Raw genomic sequence first — 25201 nt, 5'->3', positions numbered from 1 at the left:
TACTGTACATGTTGTCCTCCGCCCCAGAACGTTTCCGCCGTTCATGGTTTTGGGGTGTGACAATTTCTAATTAATTTATTAACCAGATAATAAATTAATAATTAGTCTCTCTCTCCAAAATGCATTCCAGTCAATTACTTGGTTTGGAGGCAACCGAAAAGTACTTTGCTAATAATTCAAGATTATACTTATTTGGTTATTGGCTTAGACACCTAATCCCACAATAGAAACAATAAATGTTGTTTTTTTAAATAAGATAAACCTAACCAGTTATTTATCCCTAGCACTCGATCTATATCACAATTTTATCTGCAAAACCAAGTCCGTTAAGTAGATAATGAGACATGGTTATACGGTTAAAAAGAAATTGACCTAGATGGTTATATATGGAATGAAGGAGGTTATGATATAAAATAACTGCCATTATATATGTTGCTATATGTAGTTATTAGTAGTTGGTATTCTTTTCACAAAAAATTGATTATTTACAAACAAATAAAAAGAAAGTGTTTGTCTACAGCAAGAAAAATTAAAGTGATTTATAACCTGACATTATTTAATTGGAGCTACAATAAGAACAATTAAAGTGATTCACAATATTTGCTGATCCTGATCCATCCGCAGCCTGACATAATATAATTGGAACAAAAGCAGGAGCAGGGATACCATTTTCCCTATGTATGTATAAAAAAATAGCAACAAACTAATAAAAATGACAATTTCCATATAGATCTAACTAAACATAACATTATGTATTATTTTACAAGCCAAACAAAAAATACACTCCTTATGTTTTCCTTTACAGTAAACAAAAAATAAAAATGAAAAACATAGCAAAATATTTTCATCAAGTGTTATTCTCATTTACATCCTGCAATTACCAATATATAACTAACCTTCTTGCATATTGTAGCCCATGTAACATGTGAGATATAGGAATTCGAACAACATAGTGTTCCCAAATGTAGTTAGTAGCATCTTCAAGAGTTGAAACCAGATTGGCAAAGAAAAAATCATAAAGCAAATTCCTCTTATTTTAAGGTAAGCCGTCTTAATTGTAGCTAGCCAGAAAACATCACATCTTGGTGGTTCTTAATTGATGAACATGTCATTATCATCTTGCAATCATCTGGAAGAATACTTAGTTTAAAACTCAGAAGGTCATACTCAGTGTGTAGTTGTATGAGATCATAATCCAATGTCTGACCATATATAAGTGAGAACCAATTTACCTTTGTTTTAATCCCAAGTTCATCGACAATGTCTTGGAGTGTTTGAGGAGTCAACTTATGAATGTTGACAAACTGCACATAAGTGACTCACTATTTGGCATATTTTTGTTCAGGTAACCCATGGTGATGCACGCTCAACATGATATACATGACATAATAATATCCATAAGCAACATAAGGGGGCCCTGTAGGTGTTGATCGTCTAATCACCCAAAGGACATTGCACTTGCATGTGAGAACAAGTATATGATGTGCAGGGACAAGGTTTGAAAACTCAAACCTTGAGTTAATGCTTAAGATCAATGTCTACTTGTAATTATATGTTCCAGTCAAGTCTGGTAATACTAGTCGAGACTTGAAGTGAGAATTTAACAAAGTACTTCAAGTAATAAATGTAGAACTATAAGTATAATCAAGGTAAAGACAATAAATGAGCAAGTACAATGTTTTGAAAGTGTTTGATATGAGAGAAAGGTGAAAGAGAGTTAATATGAGAATATGCTATCTTTGGAAGAACATTCCAAATTATTCTTGTCATTAAATCACTCCTTAAATAGTCAAGGAGGAACATCGTACAAACCGATTAACATACAAAGGACCGGATAATCACACTACTTCTGACATACTGATTGTCCAAATAAACAAAAGAGACTTGATCCTATGAAATGTTACATCAAATAAAGACAAGAATAATCAATGCATAGACTGACACATTGTCACACCCAAAAACCAAGAACGGCGGAAACGTTCTGGGGCGGAGGGCGTCATGTAAAGTAAAACAACAATGCAAAGTAGTAAACAAGCAACAACATCATCAATTGCATTAATAGTATAATTTTAATTACAAGCGTGTTATTTCATAGTATAAAACAACATAATGAATAATCAAAATAAAAGATGAGTCTTGACTGCTCCGTCTTCACAAAACCTGGTCGTCGTACCTGTCTATTTGTGACCTGAGAATACAAGTTATTTTGAAAGCGAGTATCAGCAATAAAGCTGGTGAATTCATAAGTATTTAATGTCATTGATTAGTAAAACTTGTGAAGAAAAGACTTGCAAATGTTTGAAGGATAAGTTTGTATTTGAACAACGTAAAGTTTTGTATATGTTTGAAAACTCCTAGAAAAACCTATATTTTCTACTAGTATAAAAAGTAGTATTCTACCAAGACTCGACTGTTTTGTGTGTTTGTCTCTTTGTAAAAAAATGAAAGCTTTTCCCAAGTATGACTATCATTACCAAAATATAGTATTATATTACCCTTTATGTGAGAAGCTCACAATTTGAATATAATGGGAAAATGTATATGTGTGCTATAGTATTATTTGTATTAATTACTGAAGTAATACCTAGTATTATTATTCAAATCTAGTCTACCTCATCGATTATGTGAATGTAGCACAAAATAAAGGTAATAAGGAAATAATATAATTACTTTAATTGTATCCTTTTGTACTAGGATATTCACGGCGTGGAAACTCGCCGAACAGTACAACCATAGACATCTGTCGATGTGCATTTTCCCACTGTAGCTATCAGCCGGGTGTGGAATGGTAAGTCCCGTATAGTAAGTATAAATATCTATTCATGTAGAATGAATAGTATCTCTTCCTATAGTATACATTAGTATCTAGTATTCTTTCATATAGTATGCTCTGTCTAGTATTCTCTGTTATAGTATTCTCTGTTATTATATTCTCTGTCTAGTATTCTCTGTTATAGTATTCTCTGTTATAGTATTGTATTAGTATAGACTCATGAATGAACTGACTCTTGTGTGATTCGTTGTACTTGGAATAGTAAGTAGTATCTCCTAACTATACCTATTATAGCTACTAGTAATGTACGTGTATAACCGAAGTAATGCCTTTGCTACCCAAAGGTACTGAACTGACTAATGGAACTTTTATGTCTATAGATGTATACATGATATATAACTAATATTTAGATGACATTCGGACGAATAACCGATGCCCTAAGGCCACATCCCAACGAGGAAAAGGAAATAAACTGAGCTAGCCGTCCTAAGTCCTTTAAACATTACTTATATAACTATACATATATACGCATGCATTTGACAATAGAAAAGTATAAAAGAAGTTTTGTAAAACCTTTGAAAAGTTTAATAACTAAGAATGATGACTTGATGTTAGTTTGTCTGACATCCTCATTTTCACGGCCAGAAAAGACCAATTTTGTTTATGCGTTATAAAAATCAGAGTATCTCTTTTAGTAAAAAAATGTTGCGGAATTTGTTCCCAGTAAAACATGATAAATACGTTATTAAAGCATTTCTGAGGAAAAGTATTTTTATTCATTTTAAAACATTTGGGATGTCATCGTCAATACAGAAACATAAGCATAAACAGAACTTACATTCATTATCGCTAGTGATTTACATCTCCTTAATCTCTCAGTGTAATGTGATATCATAACAACACCTGTGATATAAATAAACTGAGTGGGTCAGGTTGGGAAACCTGGTGAGTACATAGGGTTTTCAACCCACAATAATATAATTATTATGTTTAAACAATTAAGCAATCAACCCAATTACCCATCCCCATTATCTTATTTATTCTTAAGGATCTACCCTAAGAATCAGCTATTTCTCGTTCACTCATTCCTAAGGATCATCCTAAGGAATCGGCACAAAGTCCATCGTTGCCACGGTTTACACAAGGGCACTAATTATGCATAGTCGCCAGGGTTTAGGCATCAAGTCTGCATGATCACCAAGGTTTAGGTATCAAGTCTGCATGATCACCAGGGTTTAGGTATCAAGTCTGCATGATCACCAGGGTTTTGGCATCAAGTCTGCATGATCACCAGGGTTTAGGCATCAAGTCTGCATGATCACCTAGGTTTAGAGTACACCGGCTGAACACATCGTTCACAACACCTACAGGTTGCGAGCCTGCTAGTGTTCTAATAGACTGTCTAGAATAGTCCGTGGTTGTCATCCATACTCTGCTGAATGACAGGGCCATTGTTTGGGAAAAGGCTTCTCACATCTCGTGGTCTATAACACCTCTCAACTCATCATCCAACTCATATTCCATATATTACATCTACCCATGTTTTACCCCAACATTATCGTAGATATAAAATACATATACAGTTTAAATCATTTAAAACATGTATAAAATCGTTCATCCAGCATAGACAACAAGTATTCAGATAATATGCACACATAGCACGTAATTTATATAAAATACTTCATATCGATGTGTAAGATGAAAGTAACTATGCACTCACTTGATTAGGTGGTAATTCCGAACTCAGACAACATTTCGTTATCACAAAACAATTTTCCTCGACAAAACCTAATATCAATACCACTAGGGTTTAGTTTTTAACGTTAACTGTGACTAATTAATAGTCTAGCTATTAGTACTATTATATAAGCATTAAATAACACTTAATATAACTCATAATAATAGCCCAAATAATTATTTTAAGGTCCTAATAATGTTACTATAATTAAATCAAAGCTATATTAAATATGGTATAGGCGTAGCACACTTACAGCGGGTTTTTATTAAAAACCGGGCTTCGCTGGAGCAGCGTTTCTGAGCCGAAAGTTTTTCTTCTTGCAGCCGTCGGGCACTCCGGGGCTTTATTCTCGTGCTAGGGAGGTTCCCTAGACTTGGGAGGGGTTTAGGGAGGCTAGAGAGAGAAAGAGATGCTTATGGTGTGAAGCAATAATGAAGGGTTCACCCTTTATTTATAGAGATTTTATAGTAAAGTAGCCGTTAAGTTTCGTCCGTATCTTCTGCGTACGAGCTCCGTTTTCTACATTCTTTATATCCACACATTGGTATTTACGAGGACTACAACTTTCATTTAGACCTCGTCGGCTAATTCTCCTTCTATCTCAGATTTACAAAAACTGTATCGTATTTATCGCGCTCGAAGAGTAGCAACTAAGCTTCGTCTATATCTTTCGCATACGAGCTCCGTTTCTGACTTTATTTATATCCACACGTTGTTATTTACGAGTACTACAACTTTCATTTAGACCCCGTTGGCTAATTCTCATTCTATCTCGGATTTATAAAACTGTATCGAATTTATCGCGCTCGAATAGTAGAGACTAAGCTTCATCCATAACTTTTGCATACGAGCTCCGTTTTTGACGTTATTTTTTTTCCACGCGTAGGTAAAAACAAGATCTACAACTTTCATTTGGACTCCGTTGGCTAATTCTCGACGGATCTTAAATTTAACAGTACGAGAAGGTTAGATTGTTAAATAACCGCGAAGAATTCGTAACTCCTGCATACGGACTCCGTTTTTGTTTGTCTTTTTATTGTTAAGTTCCTATTAATGAGATCTTCAACTCTCATTTAGGTCGCGTAAGCCAAAAACCGCTCAAACTTAAATTCGAGTTTCGGGCCGTGTACTAGTAAGCCAAATCTTAGAAAATTCATAACTTCCTCATACGAAGTCAGATTTGGGCGTTCTTTTTATGGACGCTCTCGGTTTAACATTTTCTACGACTTTCATTTAGATTGCTAAGGCTAAATCTCACTCAATCGTAAATTCAATATTTATGCTTCACGGTATCGTGCCGGTTCCGTCGCGAAACTTCAACAGGTCATAACTTCTTCGTTATAACTCGGATTTTGGCGGTCTTTATATGTATGGAAACCTTGTAACATATGCTACAACTTGGTTAAGATTATTTATTCTAAATAATCTTTTGTCGAAAAGTCGTTTTCGACACTTATTGCCTCTATTTTGACTATCCCGGATCTACGGGCGTTACAGTTTGTAAAACGATTTGAAAGTAGTTTGATTGATAAGAACAGTTTTAAGTATAAGAAAACCTTTGTTTGAAACACAATGGTAACAGATTTTGAAAGGAAACATACAGTATGTAAGACAGTTTGATAAAGAGTTTTAACATGTAAAAACGGTTGAGAAAGTCATTTGAAGCAATATGATTGGTAAAACAGCTAAAAGTATAATAAATCCATTTGAATGCCAGTTATTAATCACAGGTGATTGATGTACTAACTAGCATGATTCAACTTGTATCCCCCTCCCCCCCATAAAAGCATTTATAAACATTTAAAAGGGTTATTTAAGGGGTATGAACTCACCTGCAGTGAGTGGATCGGATGGAAGATCGATATAGGATTGTTGGGTGTCAATTGGAGTCTTGAGCACAAGCGAATCCTATTTAACATATAATTACACATATATGAAAACATTTAATGTATATAATCACTAATGGTGATAAGGACATGCCTTATGGACATAAAAACACTTAGAACTAAGTGTTACCAACACATATGGTTGCTCATAAGGGGGTGTATGGTCTTATATTGAAGTGTAAGGCCACAAAACCAAAGGTTTAGTGTGTGTGCGGCCGCACACTCCCTATGAAGTGTGCCAAAGCGTGATTTTAAGCTATAAGGGACATCTAGGAAGGTTTCATTCTTCATCCCTTAGCCTTAAATGCAGTTTGTTGCCATTTTGGGACCTAAAAAGGGTGTGTGCGGCCCCCTTGAAGGTGTGCGGCCGCACACCCTTCATGAAGATGATGAACTCGAGTTTTTCAAGTATATCATCCAGTGTTCTTAACATATAACCAGGTATAACAAGTATATACACGTTATAGAGGCTTGTAAGGGGTGATTAAGGTCCAAAACTTAGTGTGTGTTCTTGGTGTTCTTGAAGATTCACACTAAAAATGTGTTCTCATGGATCTAAGTGGGGAAGAAGACTAGTTATGGTCATGTAATAGTCAATCAAGGGATGGATCACTTACTTGTTTGAAGATTGGAGTGAAAAGTGGGATGATACTTGAGAGGATTTCGAGTTCTAGCTTTGAAAGAGTGGGAAAAATTGTTCAAAATGACTAAGTGTGGTATATATAGGTGAGAGTGTGTGGTTGGGATGGGTGTGCGGCCGCACACACCTGTGTATGGCCGTACACTCAAGTGTGCGACCGCACACTGCATGTTTTGGAGTGTTTGGCCCGATCTCGCTTGATATGCATCGTGTTATCCCATTTCTAGGTTCCTACCTTAATTATACTAGGTTTGGAACACTCAAATAGACCACAAGCAGTGCTAAAATTTAACAAAACGAGGCTATCTTTGATAGGTTTGACCAAGTGTACAGGATAGAAAATTCCGGGTTGTCACATCATCCCCCCGTTAGAGGGAATTTTGTCCCGAAATTAGAGTTTAAGCAAGGAAGTAGTAACGACTAATCAAGTAAAGGGATGAGGATATTTCAGTTTCGATTGATCCTCGCGCTCCCAAGTGAATTCAGGTTCTCGATTGGCGATCCTGTGAACCTTCACTAATGGGATGCAGCATTGCTTCGTTCGTCTGATCTCTCAGTCTATGGTTACTACGATTCTTTCACGAAGGTGAGGTTCTTGTTGATCTCGATCTCGTCGAGTGGGATTACAAGAGTCCTGACGGAAAGGTACCTTTTCAAGTTCGAGACGTGGAGGGTAAAATGTATGTTACTGAGTTTGCGGGGTAGGTTGGATTTGTGAGTTACAGGGCCGATTCTGGCAAGAATCTCGGAGGTCCTAACTATCTTGAATATGGCTTTCCACGCTTTCTGAAGCGTATCAAGCACTTTCCAAGGTGATACTTCTCATAGAATATGGTCTCTCACTTGGAATTCTAAAGGTTTCTTTTTCTTGTTTCTCTTCCCAGTCAAGGGCCGCTCCTTTCTGGGTCAAAGTCGTAAGAGGTTCCGTAATTCGCGAGGAGTTCTAAATGAATTACGACAGTAGGTCAGCGAGACCTAGAATTTTGTGAATTCCTGTTGGCGTCTTCGGTGCTTTCAAATTCTCAACGGTTTTGATTATTGGAAGGGTCCTCAAGAATTCCCACATCACTAATAGTGTGTCGTAGGAATTTGACTCTTCAATTCCAAAACTCGTATTTAGAGAACTTCGCGTAAAGCTTCTCTAATTGTATTGTTTCCATGGTTTGTTGTAGATGCTTTTTATGATTTCCTTCTTACTACGAGAGTAGATTAGTAAGTCATTTACAAGGATAATGACGAACTGATCCAAGTAAGAATGGCGTACCTACTTCATTAAGTTCATAAGTACTACGGGTACATTGGTCTTATCCGATGGGTATCAATACGGACTCGTAGCGTCCGTATCAAGTTTGGAAGATTGTCCTCGGGACATTCTTCTCTAACACTCGCAACTGGTGATATTCGGATCTCAGGTTCATTTCTGAAAGGTAATTTCTTCCTTGCGGTAGGTCAACCAATTCTTCTATGCGAGGCAGATGGTAATGATTTCTAATGGTAATATTGTTGAGGTCTCTGTTGGCCGATGCACCTACGAACCAATTTGTCTTTCTTTTTGAAGAACAAGACCGAAGCTCTCTAGGGTGAGAAGATTGGTCTTTTAATTCCATTGTTGAGTAGTCGTTAAGTTGTCCGGACGGTTCTTGTATCTCCGTGGGTGTTAGAATGTAGGTCAATTTTTATTACTGGAGTAGTATTGGGTTCTAAATTTGTTCGCATGACAGTGCGATTACTCATCGTCTTGGGCAGTCTCCATCCTGAAGTTCATATTAGAAGTCATACATGGTTCATCAATTCTAAACCTGTAGAACCTTGATTATATACCGCCCTTGTGTATACATTCATTAGCGATAGATCAACTGTAAGGGTCCTTGGATTGAACTTGACGCACTGTACAAGTGATACTCCCGGGAGGTTTGTTGAGGTTTCTTCGGAAAGGATAAGAAACATGAGGTACTTTATGCATGAGTACTTCGGAGTTCTTGAATGACGGTTTCTCTTAGAAAGGCGATTTTGGAGAAAGAGATTTACGCACGAAACTGGTATTGTGCGGATCGAATTGACTCAAGTTGTATGATAATATCGGAATCACGTGGAAATAAAGGCATTAAATTTGAAAGGCGTTACAGACAAAACACGACAGTGCAACTTTTAACAGAGTTACAGTAGTTTAGATTAGCTACAAGATTACTGTTGCGAACAAGGTATACTACAAAAGGTAAGTATACGCAGCATGAGGGTCCCTTAACTGATGAGATCTGGCAAAAGATAAGGCTCGAGGTGCACTAGTTTTAAACTATTTGTAAGTTTGTTACAACGAATGCCTTAGATACTTTACCGTGGGTCCGGAGTAGTCTATCCTGCAGCAGTTATCCTTAGTATCTTCTCGTCTACGTCGGAGTTCTTTGTTATAGGGCAATCCTTTTTTAGGTGTCCTATCTCGCCGCATTGGTGACATATCTGGCTTGTACTAGCATTGGTGGTGGAAGTGAGGTGTCGAGTCAGAGTTACGTGGACACGAGTGTGTTCCTTGTTCATCCACTTTCAAAAATTCCATTTATAGGGTCCGATTTTACCACCACCATCATTTGTAGGACTGTCCCGATGTCAGGGACTTGAGAAATGGGTCGTGCCGATGCTGAAATGGCAGAAGTTACCACTTGTTGCTGTTGCATGGCAAGTCTTTGGGATCGCTTGCCCTCCTTTTGGGCTTGGCGCTTTCGTTTCTTCTTCTCGGTTTTATGGCTTTGCAAGTCCGTGACTGTTATCGTTTGTTGGCTTCCTGGATCTGTACAACAATCGGAATTTTCAACTCCTTTGCCAGTCGTGTTTGCGTTGCCAGAGCCGAGGTGTGCAAGGACAGTTGTTACTGCGGCTTGGAATGTAGCGACGTCGATATGGAGGATATGGGTTTCGTTGTTCGGCTGATTATTTCTGGATGACGACATGATTCTGTTATATGAAAGGAAAATGAGTTCGTGAGCGATTATGGTTGAACCTAGATGTATTTTGATGGTTCATGTAAAGAGTAGAAGTATGTTCTTGGGGGTTTGACCTACATCCCTATGATGTAGTCCTAGTAAAGAAGTAGAAGTAAGTTCGTAGAATGGTCTCATGATGTTTGTCGTTCAAACCAGGGGTACCATTGGTTGGTGAATAACATGATCCAACCTTTGAAAGAGAATTGGGAATGATCCCTGAGTTAAATTACCCTAGTCCAATAACTTGACTAGAGTGAGTTTCAGATAGACCCCAACGAAAGTATGATGAAAGTATTTGAACAAAGGGCGACACAGAAGTTAGCTGACTTTCAATATCGATATTCATGACGTAATAAGTTTGGGAAAATTGACCTTGTAGAGGGTCTTACATCATATTCGTAGAAGAAAGGTTTTGGCCGCATAAAGGCCTAACTAAAAGTACCTACAGTACAAGATAGTTTCATAGAAAAATGCCACTTAGGACATAGACAGGATAACGATTCCTTTATAACAAGGAAGGAAAATAAAGCATTTCCTACTGGTGACGGTCATTCCTCTGGTGAACTCTCAGTTCAGCCAGTTGACGTTCCATATCAAGCAGGTGTCTTTCATACACCCTCTGGCGTACTCGGAGCTCTATGACTTCGGCTCGTGTTTCAGCTAGTGCTTGTAGTAGGGTCTCATGGTCTCTCTCAGATCTCTCATGAGCATGTTCAAGGCGATTGGTGCGGATGGTATGCATTCTTGCATTGGCATCAACCTCTACGATACGATGGAGAGCTGTCCTGTCCTAAATCTCGTTTCAGGCAACTCTACGGACCAGAATTGGAAGAATCCTGTCTGCTGAGATTCCTTCGCTTATGTTGTAGAAGCTTCAGTCTCCATTAAACGACATAGGCTGATCTTCCTCTTCGCTCCATGTCTCCAAACATTCTACCCAAGTGGCGTCGGACCATGAGAAGCCGGACCAGAGTTAGGATTTGGAATGCGAGCTACCGTGGGGTAGGTTCTCAACTTCAGGTTTGGAGTTAGCATCATCCGAAAGGTCTTTAGCATGGTGATCATTCAAAGGGATTGGATGATAATCCTCTGGTTCTTCTCCAAACCATCCAACATTGCCTTCGTTCGGAAGGTACGGGTTGTCGTGGGGATGGAGTCCAGCCATGTTATCTACACGAGGATTGGGGTAAGGAAATAGTTATTAGAAGAACTAACTAGATAATTATTAAATAATCTTCATTATTCACATCACTATTTGTAAAGTGCATACTAGTTATATGTAATCAAAACAGGATAGGCCTTCGAATAAGTGACCTTAACTCCAAATTCACAAGGAACAGGGGTAAAGCAAAAATTCACAGATTCTAAGTCTATATCATCCTAGTTAAATATAACCTTAATGTATCCACTTAGCAACCATTGACCTAGTAATGAAGATCTTTTTAGTTCTCAAGTAAGAAATTATAGTAACATAAAATACTCATATAGTATTTTTAGACTTATGTTCTGTTCTAGAGTTCTCATTATGGTAGTGTTTTTAAGTTTTTAGACTTGTTGCCACATCACAACCATTCTTGGGCATATGCTAATTGCTGCTCGGACCAGCATAGTTGATCAGGCTGTGCCACTCCCAAGACTAACCATACATCCCCGAGCTTACCTGTGATATTCAACAATCGTAATACTTTTGTTTTTGTCATTGTGACATGGATTTTAGTATGTATACTTAGTTAAACATTTTATTATTTAAAAGTATAAACTCTTGGTCAGAGTATTTTTAATCCCATTGTATTTGTAGTTAGTATATCTTTTATGGGTTGATATACTTAATTCACTATAAACAATGCTCTGATACCAATCTGTCACACCCCAAAACCAAGAACGGCGGAAACGTTCTAGGGCGGAGGACGTCATGTAAAGTATCACAACAATGCAAAGTAGCAAACAAGCAATAACATCATCAATTGCATTAATAGTATAATTTTAATTACAAGCGTGTTCTTTCATAGTATAAAACAATATAATGAATAATCAAAAACTAACCCCGTATTCCATGTGAGTCAGTTCACTTCAATTAGACCAGGCCGACCTAGAGAGGAACGTGCCCACGAGGGCACAATCGATGAAAGAACATGAAACCATTCTGTTTCAATAGTGGTATGAGAAAAGGGTTGGGGGAAATGAAGTAGGTGAAGTGGTTGGATTTTGCGAGCTGTTCCCACCACTGCTGGATGTGATTCCAAGAGCCGAACGAGAATGAATACCACACAAAAAAGTCAAGACCAGGCTCCCTAATGGAATGTTTAACTGATCCATTCCGGATCGACCGAATTGGTACGGAGGTTGTAACATGGGAAAACCACGGAAAACACGACTTATTTGAATAACCCGGTGACCTACCAATTGTAGAAGTAGGATCTTTGGCAAGCAATAAGCACTTAAATAATACAATTCAAGTGTACTATCTTCTTTCTCATTTCGAGGAAAAGGTGCGGAAGGAAAAGGAAACAACGCAGCTAGGAAGGCTACGTCCCATGCGTGTGGATCGCGGGACTATGCGGAAGAGCCTTCTGAGGGGGGGGGGGGGGGTATCCCTAAGGGAAACCTTCCCCTTTAATAGGCCGAAGGTCTCGGATTGAAAATTCCTAGCCCGTAGCTCCGCACGCATATGAAGGAGCTTCCCCAAGGACTCCCCCCCCCCTCGGATTATCGAGGGCTCGAGCCCCCCGCCCCAGCCAATCGCCACTTGGATGCAGCCCCGCCATCTCCCGGATGATATCCACCTTGACCTCGAATAGGTCTTCGGTGTTGATTCGGGCTAGATATATATCTTGAGGCGAAGGCGCTTTTCGCCCGACAGGAGGCGGCCCTCTATAGAGCAGACCGAATCCCCTCCTATCACTTCCTCCCCGTCATCGGGGTAGGGAAAAAGACGAGTCTTGACTGCTCCGTCTTCACAAAACCTGGTCGGCGTACCTATCTATTTGTGACCTGAGAATACAAGTTATTTTGAAAGCGAGTATCAGCAATAAAGCTGGTGAATTCATAAGTATTTAATGTCATTGATTAGTAAAACTTGTAAAGAAAAGACTTGTAAATGTTTGAAGGATAAGTTTGTATTTGAACAATGTAAAGTTTTGTATATGTTTGAAAACTCCTAGAAAAACCTATATTTTCTACTAGTATAAAAAGTAATCTTCTACCAAGACTCGACTGTTTTGTGTGTTTGTCTCTTTGTAAAAAAATGAAAGCTTTTCCCAAGTATGACTATCATTACCAAAATATAGTATTATATTACCCTTTATGTGAGAAGATCACAATTTGAATATAATGGGAAAATGTATATGTGTGCTATAGTATTATTTGTATTAATTACTGAAGTAATACCTAGTATTATTATTCAAATCTAGTCTACCTCATCGATTATGTGAATGTAGCACAAAATAAAGGTAATAAGGAAATAATATAATTATTTTAATTGTATCCTTTTGTACTAGGATATTCACGGCGTGGAAACTCGCCGAACAGTACAACCGTAGACATCTGTCCATGTGCATTCTCCCACTGTAGCTATCAGCCGGGTGTGGAATGGTAAGTCCCGTATAGTTAGTATAAATATCTATTCATGTATAATGAATAGTATGTCTTCCTATAGTATACATTAGTATCTAGTATTCTTTGATATAGTATGCTATGTCTAGTATTCTCTGTTATAGTATTCTCTGTTAATGTATTCTCTATCTAGTATTCTCTGTTATAGTATTCTCTGTTATAGTATTGTATTAGTATAGACTCATGAATGAAATGACTCTTATGTGATTCCTTGTACTTGGAATAGTAAGTAGTATCTCCTAACTATACCTATTATAACTACTAGTAATGTATGTGTTTAACCGAAGTAATGCCTTTGCTACCCAAAGGTACTGAACTGACTAATGGAACTTTTATGTCTATAGATGTATACATGATATATAACTAATATTTAGACGACATTCGGACGAATGGCCGATGCCCTAAGGCCACATCCCAACGAGGAAAAGGAAATAAACCGAGCTAGCCGTCCTAAGTCCTTTAAACATTACTTATATAACTATACATATATAGGCATGCATTTGACAATAGAAAAGTATAAAAGAAGTTTTGTAAAACCTTTGAAAATTTTAATAACTAAGAAATGATGACTTGATGTTAGTTTGTAAAACGATTTGAAATCAGTTTGATTGATAAGAACAGTTTTAAGTATAAGAAAACCTTTGTTTGAAACACAATGGTAATGGAGTTTGAAAGGAAACATACAGTATGTAAGACAGTTTGATAAAGAGTTTTAACATGTAAAAACGGTTGAGAAAGTCATATAAAAACTTGACGTGTGTAAAATGCACTTGTTTTATCCCTACTTTTATTAATATATTTAGCACACAAAGGCAGTGAACCTGTCTTTTGGTGGTATAATTTAGTAAGTAAGGTATCGAACTCAGGGAATGGGAAATTAAACTAATAACTAACTTTAACTAAAACAAATAATAAAAGTAAAAGGTTTTTCTTCTAGTTTTACAAGACTAGAAACTTAAGCAACACTTAATTAACTAAATAACTAAAGCAAACAACTAATACACCAAATTTGATAAAGATGTTTCTATTTAGGTTCAACCAATTCACTCGTATGGTTATTTGTATTTATGATAGATTAATTATTATTGGCTACCAATTAAAGTGGTTAGGTTCATGTTCATTACTCCTAACCCTTAGACAATTAACTAATTTAAGCGGTGATCAAGTGTTTAAACTAATTAATTCCCTAGATTAATAATTTGGATTAAATAAGATTTGTAGTGGTTAATCAATTTAGTAATTCAATTAACCTCTTGTTTGATGGTTTCTCAAACAAGCTCACATTAATCTAATTATTGTCTCATTAATCTTAGTTTCATAATCATTATTCCTAAGCATATGAATTAGTGTTCACATAGACATATGAGGTTAACAACTAAGAGATGTTCATGCAGCTTAATTGTTTTCCAATTAACAGAAAATAATCGTGATTAATGCATAAGGATCTTTAACAAACTTAATTTAATAAATCACCAATAAACAATTAATCAAAAACTTAAGATTAAACCATAGGAGTTCCTTGGTATTCCCCAAACAGAAACAAAAAGGAAATTAGCTCATAGTTGCAGTAAAATCACACATAAAAACAAGTTTAACTAGATTAGACATACTCAAATCCTAAAGCTAAGTGGAATGATTAACCTAGTTGCTTCAATTCATCAAAAGGTTGGAGATTAGAATTCCTCAGCGTCTTCCAGCGCTCTCTATCGTAGAAGGATCTTCAAAAATCGCCAAAAAAGTGATCCCCTCGGATAAAGGTTCGATTTTTATAGATATCTCAAAACAGGGGGTACTCGGCGAGTAACAGACCCAACTCGCCGAGTAGACTCGTTGTTATCCGTCTTGAATCAGGAGTCGTGGCTATTTTCTAGAATATTCAGCTGGACTCGCCGAATAGATGGACTTTTGTTCCTCAATCTTCATTCTTTGGTCTTCAATTGCTTTCCCTTGCTCCCTTTCACTCCCAAGCATGTCTTTTGGACTGAAAACAAAATTAAAACAATATTAAGTACCTTTTGTCCATATTATTCACATAATTAGTTAAAAATGAATAAAAATTTATACTAAATAATTAACTAATTATGCACATATCAAAATACCCTACACTTGACTTTTGCTTGCCCCCAAGCAAAACTAAATTTTAAACATATTAAAATCATATATGACAACTCCAATCTAACCCAGCCATTATGCCAAGACCGCAACGCATACATTTGTGTCTAAAATTTTTCCTAAGGACCTCCCATACTCCAAATACTCACAATCCTCATAAACACTTGCCCACTCATCCCGAACTATGCTCATTTTATGCAACCCTCCGAATCCATCCGCAGAAAACCTCTTACCCTCAAGGTGTTTTTAATTGAGCAACCCAAGCATACATAATCTAGAATTACAACTTTTCGATACCACTATGGAGCTCTTTTGGAATTCTTCACTTCCTTTGACAATTTGATCTTTGATCTCTTTGAATTCACCACCTTTATTATTTGTTCTTTGGTATCTTCAACTTTTTGAGTTTCTTGGAATTTTGATCTTTTGATCTTCACTTTATTTGCTCCAAAATTCTTACAACTTTTCTTGTAATTCACTCTCTTTTTTTTTTAAACATGTACCTCTCTTTTTTCACTCAAATCCCTACATGCTTAAGCAGGGGCGCTCAATCTCAACATTTATTGGCTAATGATAACAATTTTCCTGGATACATTTCAGGTTTAGGCTGCTAAACATATTGTATCCCTCGGGCCGAGCGGGGTCGTGTTTTTGTCCCATGATTTCACTAGAATAAGGAAGCCACAAATGCACTAGAACGTATATAGGCTCAACTAAACATTTGGGTTTTCATGCAATTATCAACACAATTCTAACATGGAATCCTAATTTTACTTTTACCAAAATTTTGTAAGTTAAATCCTAAGTAATATTTTTGGTATGCAACAAAATTTTTAAAATTAGTCTAAATTAAGATTCTAAGTTTTCTATTTATGTGACCAACCCCCTACCCAGTGTTCTAAATGGCGCGCCATGGCGTGAGGCGTGGCTCCGCCGTTACGAAAAGCCTCATAACGTTGCTGTTAGGCGTGGCGCGTGGCAAGGCGTGATATGGCGCGTTATGGCATGTTATGGCGCGTTTTTTTTCGTTTGAGACACGGTTTTTTGCTCTTTGTTATGTCTTTTCTAATCGGAGATACAGGTATTGTGGTTTTCGTTAAATTTTTGTTACTAGTTATTGATGTAACACTTATAAAAAGTAGTTATATTTAATATAAATTTATATTTATGTGGTAATATAATTTTAAATTAATACAAAATCACCGCCTTACATCACGCCTTGAAAAATGTCATGGCTCGCCATGGCTCGTTAAGCTTGAGGCTTGACCATGCCACCACGCCACGCCTCACGCCATTTAGAACCTTGCCCCTACCCCACACTTATTTTATGCAATGCCCTCATTGCATATTATACAAACAAAAATGCGAATATAAAGAGAGAATTGGAACAAACTCCCCTGGGGTAGCAGTCGATAGGTTGATGCTCTCTTCTTCAGCTCCTTCTTCTCCTGACTTTAGCCATGGGAACAGCTCATCCATGGCTCGGGTGTCATGAGTCTCGTGTGGTTGACAGCTCGAAAATTTCACGGGACCAGCTTCTTTAGAATATCCAGAGACAATCCCTCACAAAAAAATGGGTAAATGTTGCAGTGAAAGTGCCCAAAGCAGTTCTGGAATTCGAAAATTGGCAGCCTACTCGGCGAGTAGTAGCGTGGACTCGGCGAGTAGCTCTTGTCTTAGAACGATATCGTGTAATAACTCAGGTACTCGCCGAGTAGAATTTATGCACTCGGTGAGTAGAACTGTCAGTTTCAAAATTACTATAACTGATGCTCCATTCGACTCTGTTTCTGAGATACAAACTGACCCTCTCTTCTAATTCCTTCAGTAATAGCACACTCCATTGCTCTCATCTTTCACGGACTCAATCCTAAGGATAAAACTCCATTTTTTTCTTGAAAATCACTTATTCCCTTCTTGACCCTCACAAATTAGCATGCCTCCTAATCCTCTATCCTGAAAAAATTAAACAACTAAAAGTGACACTAATAATCATCCCACAAAAACAAACATCATCCAAGTGTTTTAACATTTGTCCAAAGCATAATCAAAACATCATAAACATAAAAGAAAACAATTCTTCATCACTCATCCTCCATTTTGGCTCCTCCCGTGCCACTTCCTCCTTCTCCGGCTCTCTTCCTCATTCGCTCATCCCAATCCATAATATATGGATATCCGGGACCGGGTCTTGGGGCGATATTCATTTGTTGAAAAAGATATTCAAACGATTGGTTGTTATAGTTTACTCCTCGCCCAATGTCATCCAAATAGCGGTGGTACTCTAATTGATTCCATCCGTCATTATCCTCCTCCACCGGAATAACCGGTGGGTCTTCTCGCACCCGCTCGCTACGCTGTCTGACCCACCTCCCCGGCTCCTCCGGAATCGCTGGCTCGTCTTCATGTGGGAAGGTGAATGAGTCACCAAACTTTTCGACTATCCTTGCCCTCCGGTATAATGTCGTGTTGAATGGTGGAGGGTGGATAACCGTGAGCGCCTGAGCTTGCGGTAGATCTAGTACCCCAAATGATTTGGCCAGTCGCGTGATAAACATCCCTCCATTGATTTTGGAATTGATTTTCTCCTTGACCGCCCCTTCGGCAAGGAATTTGGCAATGCAGTAAGGGATGTTGCAAAAGGCTTCGGGAGTAATGATACTCCATAAATAGAAGATGTCAAGGGTTGGGACCTTGTCCCAATCCTTCCTTTGGTTGATGGTGCTGGCAACAAATCGGTGAATAAGGCGGTGGATTGGTGAGCGGATGTGGCCTTCTTGGGCGGTGGACGGAATATAAACTCGGTTGGCGATCGTGTTCCACCATGTCGAGGCCACCACTGCCTTGGGAAGTTCTTTGTGGCAGTTCTCCTAGAATGCCTCAAAATCTTCTGTCATCATCATACTCTGATCATAGATCCCCAACCTCCAAGAGAACTCAACAATGCTGCATTGTCGCAGCTCCCCGCCCAAAGAAAAAGAGATTATTGTAGGATTGTAGTAATCACTACCACCTCGGAATGAGATGGTAGCGAAAAATTCCCAACATAACTCCACATACACGGACTCCTGAATTTTGAACAATTGTAACCACCCATCACACGTGATGGTGGTGTACCCCAAACTACACTCTTTCACCAAATAGGGTGTAAGCTCCTCCTCCAACCCGACATTGCCTAGCCAACCCCAATCAACCGCATTTGGGAGATGAATTTCCTTTTGTTTAAGGGCCTCCAACCTGTTTCTGGCCCTTGTTTGGAATGACTTGGAGGTTATGTGTTGAAAGGAAAGCCATGGAATATCACTTTGACTTCCCCCGCGCGAAGACTGCCCCCTTCTGGCCATGGTTTCTGCATACAAACACCAAAAAATACACCAACAAACAATATCCAGTAATTAGAAACAAAGAAAATGGGTCTGGATCGTCATCTACTCGCCGACTACACGACCTACTCAGTGAGTAGGATGAACATCGGGACTGTATTGTCTCGATCCTGTGTACAGCGTTTGATAATCCAATTTTTCCACAGTGGTTTGTTGTAATGGCCTATCTAACCATAAACCATAAAGAAATTCGTCCTAATATCATGTAATTCATGGCTAATTCGAAACCCTAGAATTTGAGGAAACCCCCAAGTCTGAAATCAAGCAAAATTGGGGCAAATCTACGATAAATATCAAACCTTTAACGAGTTTATAGTGTAAAGATGTTACCTTTTTGGTTGAATGATGCAAATCGAGTAAAAAATCGGAGAACTGGGACGAAATCGTGAAAATCGCCTGGCTGCTCGAGGATATGCTGTGCACGGCGAGTATGAGGTGGAATGGGTGAAAAACCCTCTTTTTTACAGACTTATATTTCACCCGTGTAAATAGGATACTCGCTGAGTAGAAAGGACCTACTCGCCAAGTACATATGCAGTTACGCGTTTTTTCGGGTTACTCGGGTAGGTACTCGCCGAGTATATGGTCGTACTCGGCGAGTAAACCTTACAGATTGAAAATTTTTGTGACAATTTTAAAGAATTTATGTGTTTTCTCATTTTTAAAACCATCCACCCCACACTTTAGGCATTGCTTGTCCTCAAGCAGTTGTGTTCTCAGAACTAGATGAAGAAAAGAAAAATAATGAAAATAAAGAAAAGGAAAGAAAATGCAAACTTGAAACTCGGGTTGCCTCCCGAGAAGCGCTTCTTTTTTTAAGGAGTCATTAGCTGGACTCCTCCCCTTCTACGTGGTTGCAATCCCTTCCAACAGCATCAACTCTTCCATTCCTTCATTCCGGGGGACTCCTTCTTCATATTTTTTAACCCTATGACCATTGACCTTGAAAGGCGTGCCATCTCTTGATAATAGCTCTACAGCACCATGTGGAAACACCGTCTTCACTAGAAAAGGACCATCCCACCTTGACTTGAGTTTTCCCGAGAAAATCTTTAGTCTTGAATTGAAGAGTAACACTTTTTGGCCTTCATGAATGTCTTTATCTTTAATCCTTTTGTCATGCCACATCTTGGTCTTCTCTTTATAAATCCATGAACTAGAGTATGCATCATTCCTCAGCTCCTCAAGAGCATTCATTTGCATTAACCGGTTGCTCTTTAGTTCATCCATGTTGAAGTTACAAATTTTTAAAGCCCAAAACGCCTTATGTTCTAGCTCCACCGGTAAATTGCATTGCTTCCCATAAACTAACCTATATGGTGTGGTACCAATAGGTGTTTTGAAAGCTGTACGAAAAGCCCAAAGTGCATCATCTAGCTTATCCGACCATTCCTTGCGATTGCTCCCCACCGATTTCTCCAAAATTCGCTTTAAGGCTCGATTTGTCACTTCGGTTTGTCCACTAGTTTGTGGATGGTATGATGTGGAAAACTTATGGGTAACCCCATATTTCTTTAACACCTTTTCCAATTGATCATTGGCAAAATGTGTGCCTCGGTCACTTATAAGGGCTTTCGGGACTCCAAACCGTGAAAATAATTTCTTCAAAAACCGTACTACCACCCGTCCGTCATTTGTTGGTAATGCTTGTGCTTCCACCCATTTGGATACGTAATCCACCGCCATTAGTATGTATTTGTTTCCTTTAGACATGGGAAATGGTCCCATGAAGTCAATTCCCCACACATCGAAGACCTCGCATACTTGGATACTATGTTGTGGCATTTCATTTCGAGATGAAATGTTTCCTACCCTTTGACAAGCATCACATTCTTTGACAAATTGGGTTGCATCTTTAAAGATTGTGGGCCAATAAAACCCAATGTCAAAGATCTTCTCCGCCGTGTAGTGTGCTCCATGATGTCCACCCGTGGGCCCGCTATGACAATGCTCTAGTATTTTCCGGCTTTCCTTCCTGAATACGCATCTTTGTATGATTCCATCCGCACAGCTTCGGAAGAGGTATGGCTCATCCCAAAAGTAATATTTTGATTCAGCAAAGAATTTCTTCTTTTGTTGACTGCTAAAGTCTTTCGGGATGTATTTTGTAGCTAAATAATTAGCTATGTCCGCGAACCATGGCTCTTCTCCCACTGTCACCATAATGTACTCGTCCGGGAAGTCGTCTCTAACTTTATCTTCTTGCAATTGCGGGTTCTCAAGCCTTGACAAGTGGTCAGCTGCTATATTCTCCATTCCCTTCTTGTCTCGTATCTCTATGTCAAATTCTTGAAGATGTAGCACCCATTGTATCAGTCTTGGCTTGGCATCCTGTTTGGAAAACAAATACTTGATAGCCGAGTGGTCAGTAAAAACACTAGTTTTAGATAAAACCAAATAAGGGCGGAATTTGTCAAAGGCATACACCACAGCTAGTAATTCTTTTTCAGTGGTGGTGTAATTTTCTTAGGCTGGGTTTAGAGTCTTGCTAGCATAATATATGGGTTGAAAGTGCTTATCAACCCTTTGACCAAGGACAGCTCCTAATGCATAGTCACTAGCATCACACATAATCTCAAAAGGTAAGTTCCAATTTGGTGAAATAATGATCGGGGCATTAGTTAGTTTTTCCTTTAAAAATTCAAATGCCTCTAAACACTCTTTAGTAAAATTAAATGGTGCATCTTTTAGTAGCAATTGTGTTAGAGGTCTAGTTATTTTGGAAAAATCTTTTATGAAACGCCGGTAAAAACCCGCGTGTCCTAGAAAACTCCTAATGCCCTTCACATTAGTTGGTGGGGGTAATTTGGCAATAGTGTCTATCTTTGACCTATCCACTTCAATTCCCATTTTGGAAATCTTGTGGCCCAACACTATACCCTCCTTGACCATAAAATGACATTTTTCCCAATTGAGTACCAAGTCGGTTTTTTCACACCTAGCAAGCATTAAATCAAGATTAGTGAGACAATCATGGAAAGAAGATCCAAAATCAGAAAAATCGTCCATAAAAACTTCCATGAATTTTTCCACCATATCGTGGAATATAGCTGTCATACACCTTTGAAAAGTCGCGGGTGCATTGCATAACCCAAAAGGCATGCGTCTATAAGCAAAAGTCCCACTGGGGCAAGTGAATGTGGTCTTTTCTTGGTCCATTGGGTCTATGGGTATTTGAAAATAGCCCGAAAATCTATATAGAAAGCAATAATAGCTATGGCCTGATAATCTTTCTAACATTTGATCAATAAAAGGTAAGGTAAAATGGTCTTTTCGAGTGGCATCATTTAGCTTTCGATAATCGATGCACACTCTCCAACCGGTTACCGTTCGTGTCGGAATTAGCTCGTTCTTTTCGTTGGTTATGACCGTCATCCCTCCTTTCTTGGGCACCACTTGGACCGGACTCACCCATGGACTATCGGAAATGGAATATATAATTCCCGCATCTAAGAGTTTGACCACTTCCTTCTTGACTACTTCTTGCATATTCGGGTTTAGTCTTCTTTGGTGCTGTACAACCGGCTTTGCTCCTTCTTCCAGATTGATCTTGTGGGAGCAATATGATGGACTTATTCCATTGATGTCGATGATGCTCCATGCTATTGCCCGTTTCCGCTTCTTCAACACTTGCACGAGCTCTTCTTTTTCAGAATTGGTCAGGTCAAAGGCTATAATTACTGGCTTTTGGTTGCCTTCTTCGAGAAAAGTATACTCCAAATGATCTGGTAAAGTTTTAAGCTCCGATTTTTGGTTCTGACTGTTGGACTCGCCGAGTGCAGGTAGGGTACTCGGCGAGTTTGTGGCTGCATTCATGATTTCTGACTTTCCTTTAGAGGTACTCGGCGAGTATAGCGGTCCTACTCGGCGAGTAGTGTTGTCAGTGCTCTTCACCAGTTCTTCATAGTCGGCTTCTTCCAGCAGTCTTTCAATTTCCATCAAGTCTTTTTCTGGATCAAAATCTTCATCCTCAGTTGTGAACTTGATGGAATCTTCAGTTATGCATTCCTCCAATAATTCGTCTAACATATCGATTGAGAATGCCGTGTCGTCACTGTTCCTTGAATACTTCATAGCTTGGTCCACCCCAAATGTGACAGAATCTTCTCCTACCCGCAAGGTGAGCTTTGAGTCCCTCATGTCTACTATAGCACTAGCCGTGTTGAGGAAGGGTCTTCCAAGGATGATTGGCACTTGTGGATCCGCCTCCATGTCTAGAATGATAAAATCAGCGGGAAAGACGAATTTGTCCACCTTGACTAGTATGTCTTCGCATATGCCCCTTGGGAAAGTAACTGTCTTGTTTGCCAAGTGTATTGCCATGCGAATTGGCCTTGGTTCCGGGAGATCCAGCTTCTTAAAGAATGAATATGGCATCAGATTCACACTTTCTCCCGAATCGTCTAAGGCATGAATGGTGGTCAAGTTGCCAAATTGGCAAGGTAAAGTTAAGCTCCCCGGATCACCTTTCTTCTTTGGTAGCTTATTTAGCATAGCAGCTGAGCAGTTTTCATTGAGTACTACCTTCTTCACTTCTTCCATCTTCCTTCTATTAGTGAGAAGTTCCTTAAGGAACTTTGCATATTTGGGCATTTGCATGACGGCTTCAATGAAGGGTATGTTGATTTGGAGAGTCTTGATATGATCTAGAAACTTCTGATACTCCTCTTCCTGTTTCTCCTTCTTAGCTCGGGCTGGGTATGGCATTGGAGGCTGGTATAGTTTTTCAGGAATCTGATTGGTGGGATTTTGTGATGTACTCGCCGAGTCCATACGTGGTACTCGGCGAGTAGAACTGTCAGATTGTATATCTTGGTTCTCTGCTTGCTTTTCTGCCTCCTCATTCTGTGATTTCTTGGATGACTCGGTCTGAATAGGTGCCAGGGGAGTGATTATCTTCCCACTTCTTGTTGTGACTATATTTATGTGTGCGCCTCGTGGGTTATTTTCCGTTTTGCTAGGAAGTTCGCCCGGTGACCTTTGGTTGATTTGTTGAGCTAGTTGACCAAGCTGCGTCTCTATATTGTGGATAGATGCTTGCTGGTTCCTAAGCATGGTCCTTGTTTCTTGAATTGCAGCATCACGATCACTATGTCTTTTTTCTGAGGCAGCTAGAAATTTGGTGAGGATTTCTTCCAAGCTTGGCTTCCTCTCTTGCACCGGCTCCTCCTTTTGGTAAAACCCTCTCCCTTTTTGCTTATACCTTTCCTCCTTGGCTTTCTTGTACTCTTCATAAGGGAGCCACTCCTTCCTTTGCTTGCGCCAGTCTTCATCATACCGGTCTCCACTTGAGTAACTAACTTGTGCCTTCTTGTTACCATTCTCATCCAAATCACAGTCTCTAGTGAGGTGATGCCCATTGCAGTTTTCACAACCCACCCGAATAGCATGGATTGTTTGATCCATCTTATCCATCCTCCTATCCATGGTTTTTAGCATAGCCATGACCGCGGATAAGTCTTTTGTAGCTGCATAAGCGGCTCCCCTGGTGACATCATGCCTAGGGCTGTGGTATTCTCTAGAGTGTTTAGAGAATTCTTCAATCAATTCTTTTATCACCGGGGATGGCTTCTTTGTGAGCGGCCCTTGCGAGTCTAGTAACTGCCTGGTTGTGACATTGACTCCATCATAGAAGATGGATACTTCTTGCTGGCTGATTAGGTCATGGTGTGGGCAGTTTCTTAGTAAGCTCGTATACCTTTCCCATGCTTCATATAGCGACTCTCCAGCTTGTTGTTCAAAGTTAGCAATGGCCTTCTTCAACTTGGCTATCTTGGAAGGTGGGCAAAATTGATCAATGAATTCTTCTTTCATCTTGGCCCAAGTGGTGACTGATCCGGGGGGGAGTGACTTGAGCCAGTCTTTTACAACACCTTTGAATGTCACCGGAAGCATACGAAGTAGCTGAGTCTCGCGGGGCACATTTGGAACATTGAAGTAATTAGCTACATCATTGACTTCATCCAAATGTTTGTAGGCATCTTCATGGTCTTTTCCATAAAAAGGTATTTCTTTAAGTAAGGCTAGGATATGACCCTTTAGTTCAAAAGTAGCAGTCGCGGGAATTGCGGGTTGCACA

The 25201-nt window shown here is 39.0% G+C and overlaps 1 non-coding gene across 1 annotated transcript; it reads left to right on the top strand.

The window, feature by feature from the left end:
• The first annotated feature begins 24781 nt into the window (after positions 1–24781).
• On the top strand, positions 24782–24888 carry LOC128134002 (small nucleolar RNA R71). The gene has a single exon (XR_008232328.1). It is a non-coding gene; the product is annotated as a small nucleolar RNA R71 (small nucleolar RNA).
• The last annotated feature ends 313 nt before the right edge of the window (positions 24889–25201 follow it).

Source organism: Lactuca sativa, chromosome 4, assembly GCF_002870075.4.
Source record: "Lactuca sativa cultivar Salinas chromosome 4, Lsat_Salinas_v11, whole genome shotgun sequence".
Taxonomy (NCBI): Eukaryota; Viridiplantae; Streptophyta; class Magnoliopsida; order Asterales; family Asteraceae; genus Lactuca; species Lactuca sativa.
The sequence above is the reverse complement of the archived record's forward strand: the minus strand, read 5'-3'. Positions and strand labels throughout refer to the sequence as shown.